General features: G+C 35.0%; 1 long non-coding RNA gene across 2 annotated transcripts; it reads right to left on the bottom strand.

The window, feature by feature from the left end:
* Positions 1-2,444: 2,444 nt before the first annotated feature.
* Positions 2,445-6,289, bottom strand: LOC113293313. 2 transcript variants are annotated; one of them, XR_003332206.1, is made up of 8 exons: positions 6,174-6,289; positions 6,011-6,075; positions 5,150-5,851; positions 4,845-4,940; positions 4,208-4,730; positions 3,720-3,849; positions 3,446-3,671; positions 2,445-2,692 (listed from the first exon to the last, which is right to left on the bottom strand). It is a non-coding gene; the product is annotated as an uncharacterized LOC113293313 (long non-coding RNA). The 2 variants fall into 2 exon arrangements; XR_003332207.1 differs by having other exon boundaries at positions 5,150-5,490.
* Between the last annotated feature and the right edge of the window lie 14,854 nt (positions 6,290-21,143).

The raw sequence follows: 21,143 nt of genomic DNA, 5'->3' as shown, positions 1-21,143 counted from the left end.
TGAAGGAAATAATAATAATAAATTAAGGAATCGTGAAGTGTGGGACCGGCTATGGCCAAGGCATGGTCGGCCGCTCAAATAGCCCGGTCACATGGCACTTTTCCTAATTTTATATTATTTTTCATGATTTTAGGAAAATATCATGAAATCAAGGAGTTTGTTAAAACCAAGGAGTTTTGTTGAAATCAAGGAGTTTCCTTGAAGTAAAGGAGTTTCCATGAGATGAGGGAAACAAATAATATTAATAATAATAAAATAAGGGCGTGTGGGACCGGCTTGGGCATGGTTGGCCGGCTAGGGCCCGGTCCCGTGAGCTTTCCCTAATTTTATGTATTATTTTCATGATTTGAAGGAATTTTCATAATTTGAAGGAAACATCATGAAACCAAGGAATTTCATGGGATGAAGGAAACATAAAAAATAATAAGAATAAAATAAGGGGTGTGTGGGACCGGCTAGGGCATGACCGGGCGGCTAGGGCCCGGTCCCACGAGTTTCTCTAATTTTATATTATTTTTCATGACTTAAAGGAAATATCATGAAATTAAGGAGTTTTCATGAGATGAGGGAAATAATAATAAAATAATGAGGAATCATGAGGTGTGGGACCGACCACGACTAGGGCATAGCCGGCCGGCTAGTAGACACGGTTCCACGACACCTTTCCCAATTTTATATTATTTCCTTGATGCGAAGGAAACACCGTGAAACTGAGGAGTTTCCTTAAAACGAAGGATATTTGTTCAAATGAAGGGATTTTCATGAGATTAAGAAAAATAATAAAAATATGATAAAATATAAAATTGGGCGTGGGACTGGCCACGGCACGACCGGCCGGCTGGTGGGCCCAGTCTCCCAACACCTTGATTAATATTTTATTATTTATTATTTTGTTCCTATTTTGCATAGGTTCATCGTTCCTTCGTATTTTGGAATGCTCGTTCGTGCATTCAGGTGCTCGTTAGCGCATTATTGCTGAGTACACTTGCACCATTTTAGTCGGGGCTTACTCGATAGTCGCTCAGATGCCCGTGTGTTGAATATTTATTACTAACCCATGGAATTCTGCTGGGAAGAACCATGGATTGAAGTAACGAAATATTATGAAAAACGTAGAATATTTTCCAGGGATTCAGTTAATGAATCTAATGATTTAGGAATAATTAATTGAGAACTCTATACTAGTACGATCGTCTAGGAGCATTAATTATTTAGGAATTGAGTGATATGAGCTTGTTAAAGCGTCATATTTCTTTTATATAGTCAGGGAAAACATTGTTACATCCTGAAGACGTTATTGCTCTATACTAGCAGGCAAGCTGTCCAGGAGCCGTCCAATCTTTCGATTCTATATAGAAGTAATTTCCGAAATTGCTCAGTATTCATGAGATATGTCGTTGCATCAGCTGAGAGACTACATATCCACATACACTCCGAGAGACAATATTCTCAGTCAGAGATTCTTGTGGCATGAGATTTCATGCTTCGATGAGAGACTCATCTGATTGCTGAATCAGGAGCACGTATAATTATGGTTTTACGATTTTATCCCTTATCGAAAATCCACCATCTACAAGTACGCATACGGGTATGCATACCATGGTTCCGGGACATGGATTACATATATGCAGGTATGCATACTATGTTTAAATCCAATTGTTCTAAACTCTCATTTCAACCATTGAAACAATCTTGGAAGACGAGAATAGCTGTCTCACACAAACTATTAGCTTCAAAGCAATTTTCAAGTGATCGAATGATCAATGCGAAACATTCCAAGTCTACATCAAATGACTGTCTCACACAAATTATGTAAGATGTTACCAGGTGATTTTCACATGATCATCTTTTGACTTTCGTCAAGAGTATAAGATGAACTTGGTTAAAGTGAAAGCTTACCAACACATATTTCGAGAAATATGTAAGCGAGTTAAACTCACACTACACCATTTTAAGGTATTAGCAACCTACTTTAGATGTTGCTAAACGGGGTTGCAACAGGCTTTGCCGTTGCTAAACGCGGTGTCGCAATTTTTAGCAACGACAGAAGCTCTGTTGCTAATCTCGGTCAGCAACGCTAATTCGCACCAGCCGTTGCCGTTGCTAATTTTTTTATTAGCAACAAATTTTTGTTGTTGCTAAGCTGTTGCTAATTACAGGAATATCCTTACCGGAACTAGATACTGTTGGTTCTGGTTCTAATTTAGCAACAGATCTTCAACGTTGCTAAGTTTTTGCAACAATAAGAAAAGGTCAAGTCTATATTTATTGACCTAGTCAGAATTCATCGCCCTGCAATTACCCAGTTCCCCATATTCAACATCTACACATACATACAAACTACAACAGCGATACAAAACTATATTGTTGAGAATCTTGTTGAGGATCACCATTAGATAGTATTATAAAAGAAAGGATTCTTCAATTGATACAAATGTAGACAAGTAAACTTACTGAAGCTAAAATTTTGTGACTGACTTGCAATATTTGATATTTTTTGATGTTCATAAATGGATGGGTAACCTAGTTTGTGTCAACTGACAGAGGCATTGAAAAACATGAAAAGAAAGACTAAAATATCACCAGAAGTATCACGAGACTTGCTTAACCAATTTCCTCAGCAAATTATACACAGATTCAGCTGCTGCTAAAATATCACCACAATACTGCTTTTTGACTTGAGCCCAAATACCTGCATAATAACCAATTTGACCAATTTGATGTTTCAGTACTGATGTCACAAACAAAAGACTAAACCCTAGATTTTGTATTATCTGCTGAGACAAGTCAAAACCATGTAAAGCAAATATCAAAAAACCATAAGTGAACTAAATGGAGATGTATGTAGAAGCAAATCCAAGCAAAATATTTAAGAGAACATCATGTGAGAGGGCAAAGAGAACTCTCTCTTCTACAATAAGTGAACTGAAATTGAGTTGTATGGTCGTAGGAGGCTTAGAACAAACTTTAAAGTTCCATTTCAGTTCACTTACAATATGTAGTAAGAATAACTAGGAGCCTTGATAATGCAGTTAGTTCAGAGAGACAAGTATGAGAATAAGAGAACAATAATACACTCCTAAAATCCAATCTCAATACCATACAATCACACATGCAAGTAGTATCATGTTCAGAATTGTTCACCTAATCCAAAGGAATAGCTACAATCGAAGGGTTTGGTGTGAATACCATACCAGAAACTATGATACAGGACAGTCAAGGCCAAAACGAAAAAAAAGAACAAAATGGCGCACACAAATGAATAATGTATTTAAAGATGATCTTTAGAGAAAAACAAGAAACAACACGTGGAGGTCAGCGCAGATTCTTATGTTGGCTGACTTATAAACACACATACATGGAGAGAGTACAATGATAAAAGGACTTCATGCATACTTAATCGGTGCTTCATAAACAAGAAAAGTGAGAGGAAAGTATAACACACCCTGCATGCAATTCGAACATGGAGATTGAGAAGAATCCCCATGTTTCAGAAGATGTAGAAGAGATCTCATTGCTGAGGGAAATGAGCAAGTCTCAATCACTTTCGGTGCACGAACGGAAGCAGCTTTGTCAACATCCGCAATAAAACTTCAACGTTCCAGCGTTCTCTTTCACCAAAAGCGCGGAGATGTGATTCCATAAAACCTTCTACCCCTGGACACTCATATCTTTAAATAGTCGAACTAAACTTCATATTCTAAACACAAATAACTTACCTTAATCGATCTCATTTTTTTCTCGCCAAATAACCCTTCCACCAAAGAGCACCCAAAATAATGCACACAAAACAAAATACGGAAACAACTATAATGTCCACCAAAACACCTATCTTCTTTCCGTGAGGTCCTACATACAAACATGAGACATCATCAAACATAAAGTCAAATTATTTGGTTTTACAGCCCATGCAGCCTAGCGCAGCAAGTGGAGGCGCGCTTGCGACAAAGTGAACTAAGAGGGTGCATGAAAATTATTTGTTTTCTCTTTTTGTGTTGTAATTTTACCATTACTTAGTTTACATATATCAGTAGACATATTCTAGCAAATTGAATTCCTGGTTAATTGTTAAAATATAAGAACATTTAAGCACGTAATTTCGATAATAAACTGAATCCGTGATATCTTTGACATTAAGTGCTTAATTACGGCTACCAAAACTCCTAAAATCAAACAAGATAAAAATATAGAAACCCTATCTTTTTACCTGATCATCAAAATTCAAAGACCGTAGTAGAAGAAAATAACCCGCACTGTCATAATCCCTCAGACATGTAGCTCCTGGTGAAAAAAGATGAGTTTTCCATTAGGGATCCTTTGATTTGATTTTAGTTCTTTGGTTCGGTTAAGAACTAAAGTAGTGAGCCTAAGTATGTGTATAAAGCCATTAGTTGAACTGAATAGTTAAATGATAATTCTACACCGGAAAAGAGCTAATGTAGATAACACGGAGATACGAAAAAAGTTTAAGAAATGACCAAACACATGAGAAAACTTTAGCCACACAAGTTAATGTCTAAACACAACGGCATCTGTATAACGGGAAGGTAAAGAAAATTCCCCTGCAGCTCATGTCTCACGTGTGCCGCAAGTCGCGTCCTCACAAGATCTAGTGGATAAGTAATGGATGCAGTTGTTATCGCTGCCAACCCTCCACCCACCAATCGTACAAAAAGATCAGAAGTAACATTTTCCCTACGCCTCTCTAATCCAGGAATTGACTGCAGCGACTGCCGAAACAATAGAAGAACAACAGTTACAGGACAATTTCAGCAACATCCATTTTCCCTAAGCTTATCGAAGAATAAGGAAGACAATGAACAATAGTAACAAGATTCCCTTACCAGAGTGCTCTAAAACCTTCTTCTGATACAATCCATGACGCCTCCCTCCATATTAGCCTTGTTTAGATTCGCAACATCTGTGTGCATACCTTGAACCTAAAGAGATCAGACGTCAATAAAAATCTGAAATTGATGAATTGAATCGTCACTTACTTTACAAAAGGGGGAAAGGGTTTTGTTCTATTCTCTGAACAATTCTAGTCCTAAATCCAACATGCAATTGAACCCCAAATTAACAGAAGGGGCAATCGTTTTTTGATTCGGTATTGATAGGATTGATCAGTTATATAGATTAGGAGCAGTACCTGAAAGAGAATGGTGAGGCGAGCAAGAGGAGCAGTACAAGTTTTACTGATAGCTCCTACAATTCCACCAGCAAGAAGTTGTGACACTGTACTGATGTGTTGTTGCTGATGGTGATGCTGTTGTTGTTTTTGGGGTAGGAATTTATTTCTAGCACTGCCACCAATTGTAGAAGCAGAAGCACCACCATGAACAGAACTACTAAAGGTGCTTTTGGCTTCACTGAATTTCCAGGGTATTACTAGTCACAACTGCAGGTAAAATTTCAATATGTACCTTATCAAACCCCACCCGCTGCTTTCACAATATCAAAATCTTTCAACTCTAGTTTTCCCTACAATAACTATCAAGTTATATACAGAATATCATAAGTTAGTCCAACGATTAAAACTTCTCAAAATGATGGTGCTAGTTACCTAAACGTAGACGTCAAATACACGCCTCCCAAGACTTCCATACGAGACATTAGCATCAATATTATCTCAACAAAGTGGAGTTTGACTATGTAATTACCATTAAGCAAACAAAACTCATAATAAGTTAGAGAGAGAGGAGATATTCGTGTTGTTAAGTATAACTCTGGGTCATCTAGAGTGATGTATTTGCACGATCAATTGTATAATTGCCCTCATTGTTGTTGTCCATGAAATCACAAGTGCTACTGAAGGCCCAATTATGGCTATGATAAAACTCTGAAGCGTCACCTAGAACAAACCCAATTCATCGCTGTTTTGAAACCCCAGAAAGAAAACCCAAATGTAGAAATCGAACAAAAATAATTTGATACCCTAAATCTCACAAACCCTAAATCGAAAAATTTGGAACCAAATCATAAAATCAGAACAAAAAGATGACCTTATTACCTGATTATCAGATCGATGCTTCTGAATCTCACAGATGACCTAAAAACCCAGATTGATGCTTTCAGCTGCAATATAAATTCAAAATGAAATCCATAGCAAACATATTCGAAAACAAAGATATACACAGAACAAAGAACAATTGATTATAATCTAAACCTATTACCTGGTTGGATTTCTTCAGAACAGAAACTCTTCTTCAGAGCAGATCGAGAAGACATGAAAGAGAGAGAGAGTAAAAAACCTAAAACCTTCTGAGGTTGAGAAATGAAATGAAAAAATGGAGAATGAAAGATAAAGATAAGCCCGAGTGCCCGACTACACTTTCAAGGGTGGAAAAAACATATAGAACACTTGACCAAACTTTGACTTGGGCGTAAAACCAAGTCATAGTGTTCCCGACCACACGCGCACATCGCATGCGTGTACACCTAGTGTTGCTAATCGCAACAGAAGCTCCGAGGTTGCGAAATTAGAAACAAATGCTTGTCGTTGCGAAAATTTAGCAACGGGGATTAGCAACAGCCCTAATGTTGTTGCTACTCTGGGTTGCTAAAACCTTAAAATGGTGTAGTGTCAGCTCGAAATATCAAATGTGTGTAATCGAAGTCTATATAGCTATACGACTTTTGTCTCAAATAGGAGATAGAGTAGATAGACTTTTGAGTGATAGATGAGTTCAAGTCTCTCACATACCTTTTGTTGATGAAGTTCCACAAGCTCCCCTTAGTAGTTCTTCGTCTTCAATCGATGAACACCGTGAAGTCTAATTCTCAACTACACTTTTTATCCTAATCGGAGACTTAACTATAAGTAGACTAGAAATCAACACTTATAGTTTTGGCAACTAAACTTGACAACAAGCTTGAGATAGCAACGCTTGCGAGTTCGACCGGGAAGTGCTCTAACAATACCATAAATCTCAACAAGTTAAGATAGGTTCTAACAAAGTCATCTTCCATTGGTCATCCAAAAGATATTCAAAGAATAGCAAGACCAATCATGATTTCCCTTTTCTATTATGAAACAAGTTCATATATCTACTTCCTTAAACTCATGTAAAAATACATAATTTTCTAGGATGAAATCATACCTACATAATGCACACATAATCAAATAATATATACAATAGATTATGTCGATGTCGTACTTACGAAGTTTCAAAAGATAAGCGTTCATACTTCATAATATGTTTTCCTTGACACTTTGATCATATATAATGACCAAGTCACATCACTAGAGTATTATACACAATATATACATCTTCGCATGTTATGTTTTCAATATAACACGACGTGAAAGATACGTTATGAATGAAACCAGATCAAGTCATATATTACTAACCTCAAGTGGAAGGATGATGTCGTCGTTGTAGTCATTACTTCTTCTCATTCTTCAGGTCTTCGGAGTAATACTTGTACGTCTCAACATTCCTAGACTTTCTAGTTTAACCTAAACTAAGTTGACTCTAGTATTTAGTCAAACGACTCTAGATGGGTTTTGGTACTAAAATATGACAACCAAACTTGACATACCAACGTTTGGTGAGTTCAACCGAGCTATGCTCTAACACGTGTTATATAATTTTGACCCCTTTATAAATAAAATTTCATTTTTATTTTTCATACTAGTATAACACGCACGCGCGATGCGCCGGCCCATTCGTTCTAAAGCTTATAAGACATTGTATATTGAAGAAGAATTAATTTTAGTTTCCCATTTATATTACATATTTACTTGTTTTCTCTAACCACAACCCGTTCCCTCCTTGCCCATTTATATTTTCATGCTGATGCTTGATGACCAAATACGACCGCATTTTTCAAGGAAAACCACTTCACTTTCATATATTGACATTAAGCTCTGTCTAGATTGTGGTGTTGTTATAGATGATTATCTCTTTGATGTGGGTCCAATCAACTCACCTTAATCATATCTCGCAACTACAGCTACTAAAGCATCACCTTAATAATATATTGCGATTGCAGCTGCTAAAGCATCAAACTATGTTCTATAAGCAAAATAAAAAGGGCCACCACCATCAGCTAATTTCCGTGCCTCCTACCTGCAACGAGAAAAATCAAGTACTTAATAAGTGATACTTATACACAGATTTTTATATATCTCACACCACCATAAAAAGTTATGACATAATTCGAAAAGAATGATGCATAGTCCAATATTACCCTTGAAAGAGCAAGAATATCTATAAAACCCTAGTGACAACTTCTGTAGAGAAACCTACTTGATAATGATTTGAAATTTAAGAGGACCAAGAACTATAACATGATGATATAGTATAGGTTGTAACATAACCCACACATTACCACACATAGGTTAGTGGCGGACTAAATAGTTGATAATACACCAAATAAAAAAACGAAACGTTCTTAAGTCAGATTCACTTAGAATGTAGGTTGCGCACACTTGATATTAGCACCTTTCCTCAATTATAAACAAAAATTAATAGAACTGAAAAAGGAGTAAACATGATTTGGACAAAAACTGACTCACAATGTGGCTAACAGTTTACTGCTTAACTTGCTGTAAGCTATAATGATAGCCATTAGGGATCACTTTCTCTTTAATTATGTAAATTTAAAGCTCACACATATATATCTCCCTATGGCAACATCTCATAACTTGTCTTTGGTAAAGGTTCTGTGTATAACTACCTGAGGAACAATTGAAATGGAAGCTAGCATAATGGCTAATAAAAAATAATGGAGGCTAACGTTTTAATGCTTAGCATTCTGAATAAGGATATACGTTTTTATTAACAGTAATTAGCAACAAAGAATCTTGACTTTTTTATTGCTATGTGAATTGGCAGCTTCAACAAAGCATCAAATTAGTTGTCTGATTGCTTTTTGTTATTGCAGAAATTGGATTATGGGTATGGCATAAAATTTGATTATGTGAATTTAATGATTTATGTCATTATATTGAACACGTATATTTTCAAATCAGATGCATTGCAATAGAATTTTCTTAGGCAACTGCACAAAAAACCATTTGAAGTTATAATAGCTGGATGGAAAACTGAAATATTTAACTAAACCAACATCAAATCAGAAAGACAAATGGAGATTAAAAGAGAGAAGAGAGAACTATTGACTTGAAGAGAGAAATATTGACTTGAAATTGAGCTTTAAACATGTTTCTTCTCTTAGGAAAATACAGAAACAACTGACGTTCTTCTTCTGTTGGGCATTTCCAAACTTCCATACATCAAGTTGGCAGTCTAATTGAAGGTTTAGTTCCATGAAAACCCATTGAATAATTCATTTCATGAAATACAATTGAAACAACTAAAGTCGACTAACGTGTACCTCTGGTTCTCTTCTCTTGAATTCTTTCATGTCGTTCTATGTGTGTATAGTGTTGAGGTAAATGGGAAATCAATAGATTATGATTAGTTGTTGCAGCTTATTGAATCAAAATTTCCCAAATGGGTAATCAATAAAAATACTAAATCTAGTTCATCTAATTTCATAAACCCTGGAGATTAAAATTTAATAAAGTTTCATACAACTACATAATCTAAATAATCAAAACCCTTAAGATTCTCAAACTCATGAACAACTGAAAAAATTGAAGGAATGAATAATTTCAAAAGTAAGAAACAAATGTACCTGTAGGTTTAATCCAATTTTATAAATTCATTCATCGTTGTTTCTTTCGATTCGTGTTGTTGAATTTAAGAAAGGTAGATTGGAAAAAAAAAACGAAAATGGTTTTTATGGAACTTATTTCTGCTGAAATGTTCTTTATCGTGTTTGATTTGATGTTTTAATTTGAAGTTAGAAGAAGTAGAAACGATGGGGTTTAGCAAGAAGAAACAGTTCTAAAATAAACGAAACAGAAAATATGGATTTTTCCCTTGGTGTTTTGAAATTAACGACACTATGCGAAAGGAAAGAAAAAACACGGAGGGGTAACTTAGTCCTTTCATGTCGGACGGTTGAAAAACAACTCTTTCCTTTAAATTAGTAAGATATTCCCCCGCAATACAATGTATATTACAAAAATCGAAAGACTAAATTAGGGAGATTTCAAAATCAAGTGGGGTCGGTGGACACCATTTGTCACCACTTGCCTTCGTCACTGAAAGCAAGTAAAGTTGAGTTGTAAGCAATAGAGACAGAGTTGATCGAGTAATTCTTCTTCGTTACAAAATCTTTAAGGAGTTATTATACTTATCTATTCATTGTTGATCACAAATTATCTCGATATGTAGAATAACAGTTAGCTCAGTGTTATCCCTTAAATTTCTTATATCACTGAATACTGAAGCTCTCCAATACCAGATTCTATTCGTCTAAACCAGATATTAGTAACTCGCTCAAGGTGTAATTTGGTTGAATGCTTTATATTTTGTGAATTTATATATTGATTCTAATAGTTAGACTCTTAGCTCAAGGTTCACTTTCTGGTGTTGTTTATACACACAATCGCTATACAGAATCCTTCTGCAAGGTCTCGTGTTCTCTACTTGTGTAGGAATTATTCGACGATTTTGAAAAGACGAGGGTACCCAAATACACCACAATGTTTTTGTTTCAACCTATAAGTCCTCTACCGAATGTGATCGTCTATGGACAGAGTCGAGACAATACGGAAATTCGGTTCACACTTTGTGTGATCGTGTATGGATACGAGATCGAGACAATACAACAACAAGATAACTTGTGTGATTGAATATGGATACAAGATCGAGACAATACAACAACAAAATGTGTTACTTGATAATAGGTTGGATATTAACAAAACTCTATAGGATCACTATCAAGTATTGCGGAGTTAATGTACAAGTGTATTTCACATTATTATAATAAAAAATTATAATGCGGAAATCAAAGTAAAATATACAAGAAGGTTTTTGTTAACGAGGAAACCGCAAGTGCAGAAAACCCCCGGGACCTAGTCCAGTTTTGAATACTCTCAGAATTAAGCCGATATACAAAATCTAATACCAACTTCGTATAGTTGAGACCAAGCAGACTACCCCTAGCTACTTAGTTCCCTCAGTATCCCTGCGCCTTCGACTTCTAGAGTCACGCACGTGAATATCAAGTCATTTGGATCGTATTCCAAACATCAAAGGAAGAATCCGTTTGGTAACCACTCTAATCAATCTTGCTACAGGATATATATGAGTCGTTGACAAAGACTCTTCCGTTTAATCTAATAAACTCCTTTATCTGGTTAGATCAATCTAACTTTAACTACCGAAATAGTCAAGTATAGATTCACACTCGATCAATATAAATCTCAAAGACAAATATAGATAATGTCGATCTCACGCAACTAATCAATCAGATCTATCAAAGATAAGTTGATTCTAGTCGGATCCCAGCCAATCGAGGTTTGTGCACACAATTCACAAGATACGAAAAAGAAATCTTATTCATCTTCAAATCTTATTTTATCTTCAAAACCTGCACAACACCACTTGAATCTCTTGTGATCAATCACGCACATAACGGAGCTTTAGATCTAACAACAGTTCTAAAGATATCGTCGATACTCTGATCTAGTTTGAGTGAATATTATATCAGAAGAGAAGATTCTCAAGCATAAACAAACTAGGTGCAATCAAAGTTTCAACAACCTTTAGTCAATCAAATCAAATCAAAAACTAATAACACTGCAATTATTTAGTTTCTCACCAACAGTACTTGTAGAGCTTCTTGATCCCACATAAGTTTTTAAATGAGCGGTCATAAGAGATTTCACCTAATTATAATACTTTCCTCTCCGAATAAACGGCTCCACCAAAAACAACAAGAATGAAGTTTGCCTGGCTCTTAGGATATATAGTTTGCTAGAAATGCAAAATAGGTATTTATAGACCAAGGATGTTTGGACACCAAGGAATTTCCAAAACCGAAAATATTCTCAATATATGCGATGAATAGTAAAATTCGGTTTTCCTAATTCCAATAAATGCTTGTCCAAAATTTTCGAAATCTCTCAATAAAAAATCTCCAATTAGTAAATGCACATTACTAATTTTTATTCTCTAGAGATATGCATTAATTGTTGGTAATTAAAGCATAATATAAAACCATAAAACTTAATTAAAAGATTCTTAATTTATTTCGACACATGATCACCTTGAGTACCAAGGAATATCTTTGAACAATAAATGATACTCCCTCCGTCTTTAATTTACAGTCCTAATTGACTTTGTCAAAATATTAAGGAAATACTACAAAATGTCATGACTAACCCTTGACTAATCCTATTTAATGTCATGTTATTACCAAAACTAAAATTAATACATTAAAATTATAAGTTGGATAGTATTATTATTTTAGGAAATATTTTAAGAAAATAAAAACAAACTTATACTGCTTTTGTTAGGGAATCCACGGTTAGAACGGGATGTACTCCTCTTAACTCGTCGTAAGAAAAAAATTCCCTCCATTTGATTTTGGTTTCCCGCACTGAAATTTTAGAACCTTTGGAACTTTTATTTGAGAGGGGAAAAGAATTGAAAAGTGAAAGTGTAGATTATTTCTTCTTTGGATATATACTCGACCATGTGAATTTGATATTTTGTCATTAATTTTTTTGATCCTTTCTCATGTGAAAGTGTAAATTGAAAATTGATAGTCTAGCTTATATTCTTTCATGGTGTTTCAAGAAAAGAGATGAAAAGATTAATACGGGTAAAAAGATTATGTAAGAATAAGTAAAATATTTATTAGGAATTTTATAGCTATCCATAAATGTTTTTGTTTAAAAAATGAATGACGATTAATACAAAGATATTGAATAGATTTATTCCTTATATATGGTGACAATATTTAAGATTTTGAATTAATTTTATATTAAAAATGAATTATAATTGCAAAGAATAAAGGGTATATTTGATAGTTTAAGGAAAAAATATGTCTATAAAAAGAGCGGACAGAGAAAAAAAACAGACCAAAGTCGAAATTAGGACAGATAAAAAAAGACAGAGGGAGTAAGAGTTACTGCTTGTGTCCAAAGTATGTTGACATCTTTTCACTGCAAATGATTATTTCATATTTACATGGATTTGATTTCTTGGAATCGGTTATACCACACTTCCAAACAAGTTTAGAATTGGTTTGCCAGTATTCCAAGACTACTATGTGATTGGTCATACCAAATCACAATGGTTAGTTGTGATCGGATTTACCAAGTCACATACATGGGTTCAGATCGATTATACCAATCACTAGGGTCGGTTATACCTAAATATGGCACCTACTTGTGATCGGTCACACCAGTCACTAGGATCGGTTACACCAGTTACAAGGATCGGTTCCATCTACACATGGTATCTACTTGTGACCGGTCACACCAGTTACCAGGACCGGTTACACCAATTACAAGGATCGGTTGCACACACTCATGATCGGTCACACCAATTACTAGGATCAGTCACACCATTTACAAGGATCGATCATACTATCACATGTTGATTACTTAGGATCGGTTACACCAATTATCAAGACCGGTCATACCTAATCATAAGTCTAGGCATTGTGGTCAGTTATACCAAGATACATAACATGAGTTAAGATCGTTTCTACTAACTCACACATATTGGTCATCCAAAGATATGCAATGAATAGCCGGACCAATACTCCTATTGATTTCCCTTTATATTGACGAAACAAGTTCATGAATGTACTTCCTTTAAACAAATGTAAAACATTGTTTCCTAGGATTAAATCTTTACCATAACCCATTCACATAATCATAACACTATATACAAGATTATGTTGATGTCATATCTACGAAGTTCAAAAGAAAAGCTTTATACTTCGTAGTCTGATTCCTTAATACTATGATCATACTATTATGATCATGTCACATCACTATAGTATTATATACAGTATGTACAGTTTATACAGCTTCGCAGTTATGTTTTCAATATAGCACGACTTGAAAGATATGTTAGGAATGAAACAGTTCAAGTCAATATTACTAACCTCAAGCGGAAGGATGATGTTGTCGTTGTATTTCGTTAATTCTTCACAATCTTCAGGTATTCGGAGTAATACTTGTATGTCTCAATATTCCTAATCTAACCTAAACGAAGTTGACTCTAGTATTTAATCAAGTGACTCTAGATGAGTTTTGATACTAAAATATGACAACCTAACTTGACATACCAACGCTTGGTGAGTTCAACCGAGCTATGCTCTAACATATTTTTTTATCTCCAAACTCAATATTAGCATTAGATTAAATCAAAAAAATCAATCCAGTTAGCCACCTAAACAATTTATGAATCAAATTCTTTATAGTATAAACAGGCGATAATCATATGAAGAACTCAAAATAGATTTATATCATAACTCAAATCATATCTACAACTTAGAATTAGTCTTCCATCAATAGGTATTATAGCTACCACATCTATGATATACATATGAGAAAAGTAAAGAGATATCGTTACGATCTAAGAACCGCTTTGAAACCGTAGATTTTGCTCCTTGTGTTGTTTCTCTCCCCCAATACTTGCAAAGTTGCATTAAATATGATCTTTCATATTGTTTTGGAATTCTTATATAGTATTCATTTGAAAATACGATGGTACCCAAATAAACCACAATCTTTTAATATCAACCTATAAGTCCTTTACCAAATGTGATCGTCTATGGAAAGAGTCAAGACAATACAAAAAATTTGGTCCACACTTCGTGTGATCGTCTATAGATACGAGATCGAGACAATACAACAACAAGGTCACTTGTGTGATTGACTATGGATACAAGATCGAGACGATACGACAACAAAGTGTGCACTTGATAATATGTTCGGTAATAACAGAAACTTTATATGATCAATATCAAGTGTTACGGAATTAACGTACAAGTGCAATTTACTTTAATTATAATAAAACAATTATAATGTAGAATAGTAAAGTGAAAGGCACATCAAGATTTTGTTAACGAGGAAACCACCTAGTACAGTTTTGAATACTCTCAGAATTAAGCCGCTATACAAAATCTAATACCAACTTTGTATAGTTGAGACTAAGCAGACTACCCTTAGCTTCTTAGTTTCGTCAGTGTACCTGCGCCTTCTACTTATAGAGTCATACATGTGAATAACAAGTCATTTGGATCGTATTCCAGACAACAAAAGAATAATCTGTTTGGTAAGCACTCTAATCAATCTTGCTAGATGATATTATTGAGTCATTGACAAAGGCTCTTATGTTTAATCTAATAAACTCATATGTCTGGTTAGATCAATCTAAATATTGATTACCGAAATTATCAAATTCTAGATTTGCAATCAATCAATATAGATCCCAAAGAGAAACTATAAAGTGATGTCGATCTCACGCAACTAATCAATCAAGTCTATCAAAGATAAACTGATTCTAGTTGGATCCCAGACGATCAAGGTTTGTGCACTAAATCCACAAGATACGAAAACTAATAAGAATTTTTCTTCGTCTTCAAATATTCTATTGCATTCAATAACCTACACAACAACACTTGAATCCTCTTATGATCAATCACGCACAAAACGGAGTCTGTTAACAATCGATTATCACAAGATATCTTTAGATCTGAAGATGGTTCTAAATATCCCGTCAATACTTTGATCTAGTTTGAGTGAGCCTTATATCATAAGAGAAGGTTCTCAAGAATAAAAAAACTAGGTGCGATCAAAGTTTCAACAACTGTTAGTCAATCAAATCAATAATCGAAAACTAATAACACTGCAATTATCTAGTTTCCCACCAACGGTACTCGTAGAGCTTCTTGATCCCACATAAGTCTTTAAACGAGCGGTCGTAAGAGATTTCGCCTAATTAGGATACTTTCCTCTCCAGATAGACGGCTCCACCAGAAACAACAAGAAATGAATTTTGCCTGGCTCTTAGGATAGTTTGCAAGAAATGGTCGTTCCAGGTTCAATTCGGTCACAAGAGGAGGATAATGGTCGGTCTGTAGGGAGGGAAGCTGAGAATGTGTGGAGATAAATTGAGATTGATCAGTTGATGATGTGATGTGTTGAACTGTTTTGAAGATGGATTCTCTGTGTAAACGAGAGGAATTTTTTGTAAATGTTTGATAATTGGCTGTCGTAGGTTTTTTTTTTTTTATTTTTACGTTGAGTCTTTTGTTGTTCTGTTATCAAACCATAGGTTGAGAAACCTATTTATTGTAGCACATCGATCTCCTGTAAGTGGTGACAATCGAAAGAATTGGAAGAATGGGGAAGTGGGAGAACGTGCAAAAACTACTTCCAAAATTATTTGCGTGGAAGACTTGGTTGATTGACCATCCACTATTCCCTTTACCTCTTAACTGTCAGCCCGACTTACTCACATTTCTCATGTTGGATGTGCATCACATTACACGTGTTGTAGGCCTCCAGACCAAAACTGTAATACCCGCGTTCTTTTTATTAAAATATTAGGGTGCGAGCCCAATCCATTTGGATTGGAAGACTAGAACTAACGCAATGTGGAGCGTTAAATCTAGTTGTTGTTGTGTTTCGGTTAAGAAACACTTGGATTTTTCCTGAGAAACTATATTTCTCTTTGCGTGAACCTTCCCGTAGCGTGTGTACGGATGATAATAGAGTTTTTATACTAGAATTTGCGACAAAGTGACACTCGCAAGTTGATGTGTCGATTTTTCATCAAAACAAGGGCATTTTGGTCATTTGAGTTTCTATGTTAAGGTTTACACTTGAATTTCGATTGAAATCAGGTCTTTATTTTCACTTCTTATTCTCTTCTTCTCTGCAGCAAAAGAAAAGAAAATTTTATCATAAAAACTTGAATTTGAAGGTAGAATTGCATCGTTTAATCGTTTGATTCTTTCGATTTCCTTGGAATCGTTTGCTTATGAAAAGGTAGGGGTAAAATCATCTTTAAAACTATTTTGAATTGATTTTCATGATTTTTGATTCTTTGATTCTATAATCAATGGTATTTGAAGCTTCTTTATGTTCTTATGATGTTCTATGTGATGAATTAGAGATGTTTAAAACGTACTTGTGATTGTTCTTCTTCAATTTGATTTTAGGGTTCATGAGGAACTAAGGGTTTCTCTTAACTTCATGTTTAAAATTTTTTACATGTAATTTTATTTATGGGTTCTTTCAATATTCATTGGGTAATGATTTCTTACATATATTTCAATTCAAAACACTTGCCCTAATTTTATTCTTTCTCCATGAACAATTTAACTCCTGCATAAACTTGTTATTTATTCATTTTGTTAAATGGAGTATTGGGAATTAATTCAAGTTCTGATTTTTATCAAAATCAAGTCTTCAGTAAAGTTTTTGGCATAGCACATCATGTGTTTGTGAAAAGAAACTTAAAGTTCTGAAAAAGGGTATTGTTGTCCTATTTTGTAGAGATGTTTTCATACGGATATGTACCTCAAAACCTTCTCCTGTTATTTTTATGTTTTAAAGAACTCTCCCAGGTTTCTAAAAAGACCAAGTTTGCTAAATTCCGTTGTATAATGAATTTTACACGAATTTCCATCGCAGACTACCAAAACTGAAATTTCTGAAGAATCTGCATATCTGTCCTGGTTTATTGAGATGTTTAAACATATATATTGCCTCATTACTTTTGGTTATCATTTTTATATCAAACTGGGGTTCTAAGCTTTCTAACGGAACCAAAACTTCTGAATTTCAGTTTGTCATGAATTTTGTACGAATTTTTGAACGTAGACTGCCGAAACTGCAATTTTTTTTCTGAGAAACGTGATTTTTGTCCTGTCTTGCTGAAACACTTTGGCACAGATATAAAACTTAATGATTTTACCTACCTTTTTTTATCTTAAAGACTATGTTTTCTTCTTTAAAATGAGCCAAGAAACACTCGTTTTCGCTTTGTAACGAAGTCTGCACAATTCTTTGAAAACTGGTTATGCGAGTTGCAATTTCTGATTTTTTTTGTTGTTGTTTTATACTTGCATCTCTATTTATTTGAACTACTGAAGTTATTCTTTTGTTGGTAATCCTTACATGATCTGATATCTTGTGTCGTCTTTAAAGTGGTAAGATTTGTTGGATTTTAACTTGCTTCAAAGCTCGTGGAAATTTATGAGTGTAAGTGGTTTAAAACGAATTTGGTTTAAAATGGATTTTCTGCTCAAACCCATTGGTTTGATGCAGTTGACAATTCAGAGTTTTAATCCCAGCTTTATGTTTCAATACTTACATGTATTTATGATTTTGTTTTATGCGGGAAAAGCTAAGGTAAGTTGCCTCTATGGTTTATAAATTGATATTTGTTGATGGTTTGTTCGATACTCGCCCTTAACGATGTTTGCGAACTATTTATGAACTGCGTTGAGCATCCTTTTGGTTACGAACCCTACTACTGAGTTTGTCGGGCCCATAAAGGGAAATCCATATTAATGGTGACCTGCGGAAGATCGTCCGAGATGATAGGTTAGTTTTCTGATAAACTACGAAAATTGGTCATTCAGACCCTCATAGTAGATTATTGCGAATTCACTGGTTTAGATGATTTCGATTGTGCTCAACAACTTGATGTGTGTCGTAACCACAAAAAATTAATTAATATTTTCCACCTAATTAACAAGTAATATAGTGTAGTCAAGTTCGTTCCCACGAGGAGCAAGAGGTTTTAGTTGTCTTATAATGTCACAAAGGGGGAGTTTCGGTTTTAGAATTTAGGGGTAATTTGCATTACCTCCCCCGACGAAGATTATAATTTGAGTTACCTCCCCTACATAAATAATATTAGCAAAACCTCCCCTCGTTAGGAATTCCGTCCATTCAAAGTTAGTTGACTCAACAAAGTGTCCGCGTGGCTAAATTATGCACGTGCAGTGCACCTGTTTCTCATCAATATAAATACTCATTCTTAACACCCTAAAATACCCTTTGCATAAAAAAATAGGACCACCATTGGTATACCTTCTTCCCTCCAGGTACCGACTCCATTTTGTTCTCTGTAAGTATAATTGAAGTAATCCAATAAACCAAACTAACTCCTCTTTAATTCTACATCATTCACTCATTTTGTCTTCTCCAGCACACAGCAAATCAGTCATCATCGTTCATCCTCTTTAAAATCCCTAAATCTCATCCAGCTAGCCCTAATTTCAAAATTTATAAGAAATTATTGTTGATTTTTGAAATTAAAGTCGCGGGTTTAGGTAATTTTTGTTTTAGATGACGGGTATGGGAAGAATCGGACGAAGGGTTTGATTAAGTTGTAGCTCTAAATTTTGTGAAACCTAAAACCCTAACTTCAAATATTCATTCAGGGAACAAAATGGGAAGATCCGTTTTGGATTGATGGTGATGCTGAACCCGGTGATCAGAACATAGAATGATGAGATTTTATCTCCTTCAAATATGAAAGAGGAGAAGAGCTTGAATACGAGCAGTGATGATCCCTGCTGCCGTTGATTTATCCTCACGATGAAGGTGATTCGAGCTGCTACTGTTGACGAGAATGATGCGTGGGAATTGAAGAGAACAATAATTAATGGTTGCTTCCGGTTTTGGTGATGGAGCATAGCTGTTGATGATGCTCTGTTTTCGAACTCAGATAGAGTAATGAAGTTGTGATGGTGGTTCTCGGTAATTCAGGTATGGCCGGAACAGGAGAAGAAGCTTGGTCACTGGTGAGACCCGTCTAGCTTCTGCTTTCACGTGCAGTAATGTAAAGTGAGATTATTAATCTAGTTTAGGAGAATTAAGGTCTGGAATTTGTGTTTGGATTTTGATTTGTTCCTCCTATTAGTCAATCAACCAATTTCAATGTTGTTGTGGTTGCGAATTTGATCGAGTCATAAAGCTAAAATTGGGTCATCAAACAATTGTGAATTTGATAGATGAACTTCTCTTGCTCTCGGTGATTGATTGATGAGGATGCTGCAGGTGAAATTAAGAAAATATCTCGTGTTGAAGATGAGGGAATTTTGGGTACCTGAGTACCGCGTTTCTGGTTTCATCCACCTGTATATAGCTGGTGACTCAGCTAACTGACCTTTGGACGGAATCCTAACGAGGGGAGGTTTCACTAATTTTATCTCTGTAGGGGAGGTAACTCAAATTATGATCTTCGCCAGGGGAGGTAACGCAAATTACCCCTAGAATTTATAAAGCAAAACAAATAAATAAAGCAATTAAAAGATAAAGGAAAATAAATAAGAGAGACAAGACCAAGGAATCCATCTTCGTTGCAAAATAATGACTCAAGTTATGTTCTTTTCCACTTTTTATTAGTCACATATTATCACCAACCGTAGGTAAAGCAGTAGATCAATGCTAAACCCCTAAATCCCTTGTATCACCGGATACGAAAGTTCTCGACTACCGGATTCTATTTACCAAACCACCTAGTAGTAGATCACTCAAGATGTAATTTAGTTAAACTCATTAAGATCTATGAATTTATTAGGTTGATATTAGTAGTTATACTCTTAGATCAAGGTCTACTTGCTAACATTGTTTTCACACACAATTGCTCCACGGAATCCCCCCGCAAGGTCTCCTGTTTGCTACTTGTGTAAAGAGTCAAGAAACGATTACTTATCCCCTAACTTTCACTAGCTCTAGATCAATTAACAAATCAATTTAGTATGCATCCTAAACGACCAATCAATCAAGCATGAATGTATAAACATTCCTATTAGTCAAAAAAACGATAATCATGTGAAAACTTCGAAGTAGATTTAAACAAAACTCAAAACATGTTAAGAACTAGGAATTCGTCCTCAATCAATAATAAAAGGAAAATTTCTTGTTTGGTCCTAAGCCCATAAGGTTATTTATAGCAGGGTCCAACTAGATTTTACTCTTATTCTAAGGTCCAAAGTTATTTGAAAACATGGAAATGACTAATATACCCCATTGTTTAAGTACGTGTGAAATAACATACTTCTACCAAATCGGGATTTTATTTATCTGGAGGTCCAAATTTAATTAAAACATATAAAGGACCATAGATTTGAGTACATATCTGCTACACTGTTTACAAATTTGAGTACATATCTGCCACAGTGCTTACAAATATGAGTACATATCTGCTACACTACTTAGGAATCTGAGTACTCCTCAATTCACTTTACTTTATTGCAGCACCAACACCTCTGCAGTCAACCATTCACCACTGCCTTCA

The sequence above is a fragment of the Papaver somniferum genome, chromosome 7 (genome assembly GCF_003573695.1).
Source record: "Papaver somniferum cultivar HN1 chromosome 7, ASM357369v1, whole genome shotgun sequence".
Lineage (NCBI taxonomy): Eukaryota > Viridiplantae > Streptophyta > Magnoliopsida > Ranunculales > Papaveraceae > Papaver > Papaver somniferum.
Note: the sequence above shows the minus strand (reverse complement) of the source record. Positions and strands in the feature narration are given on the sequence as shown.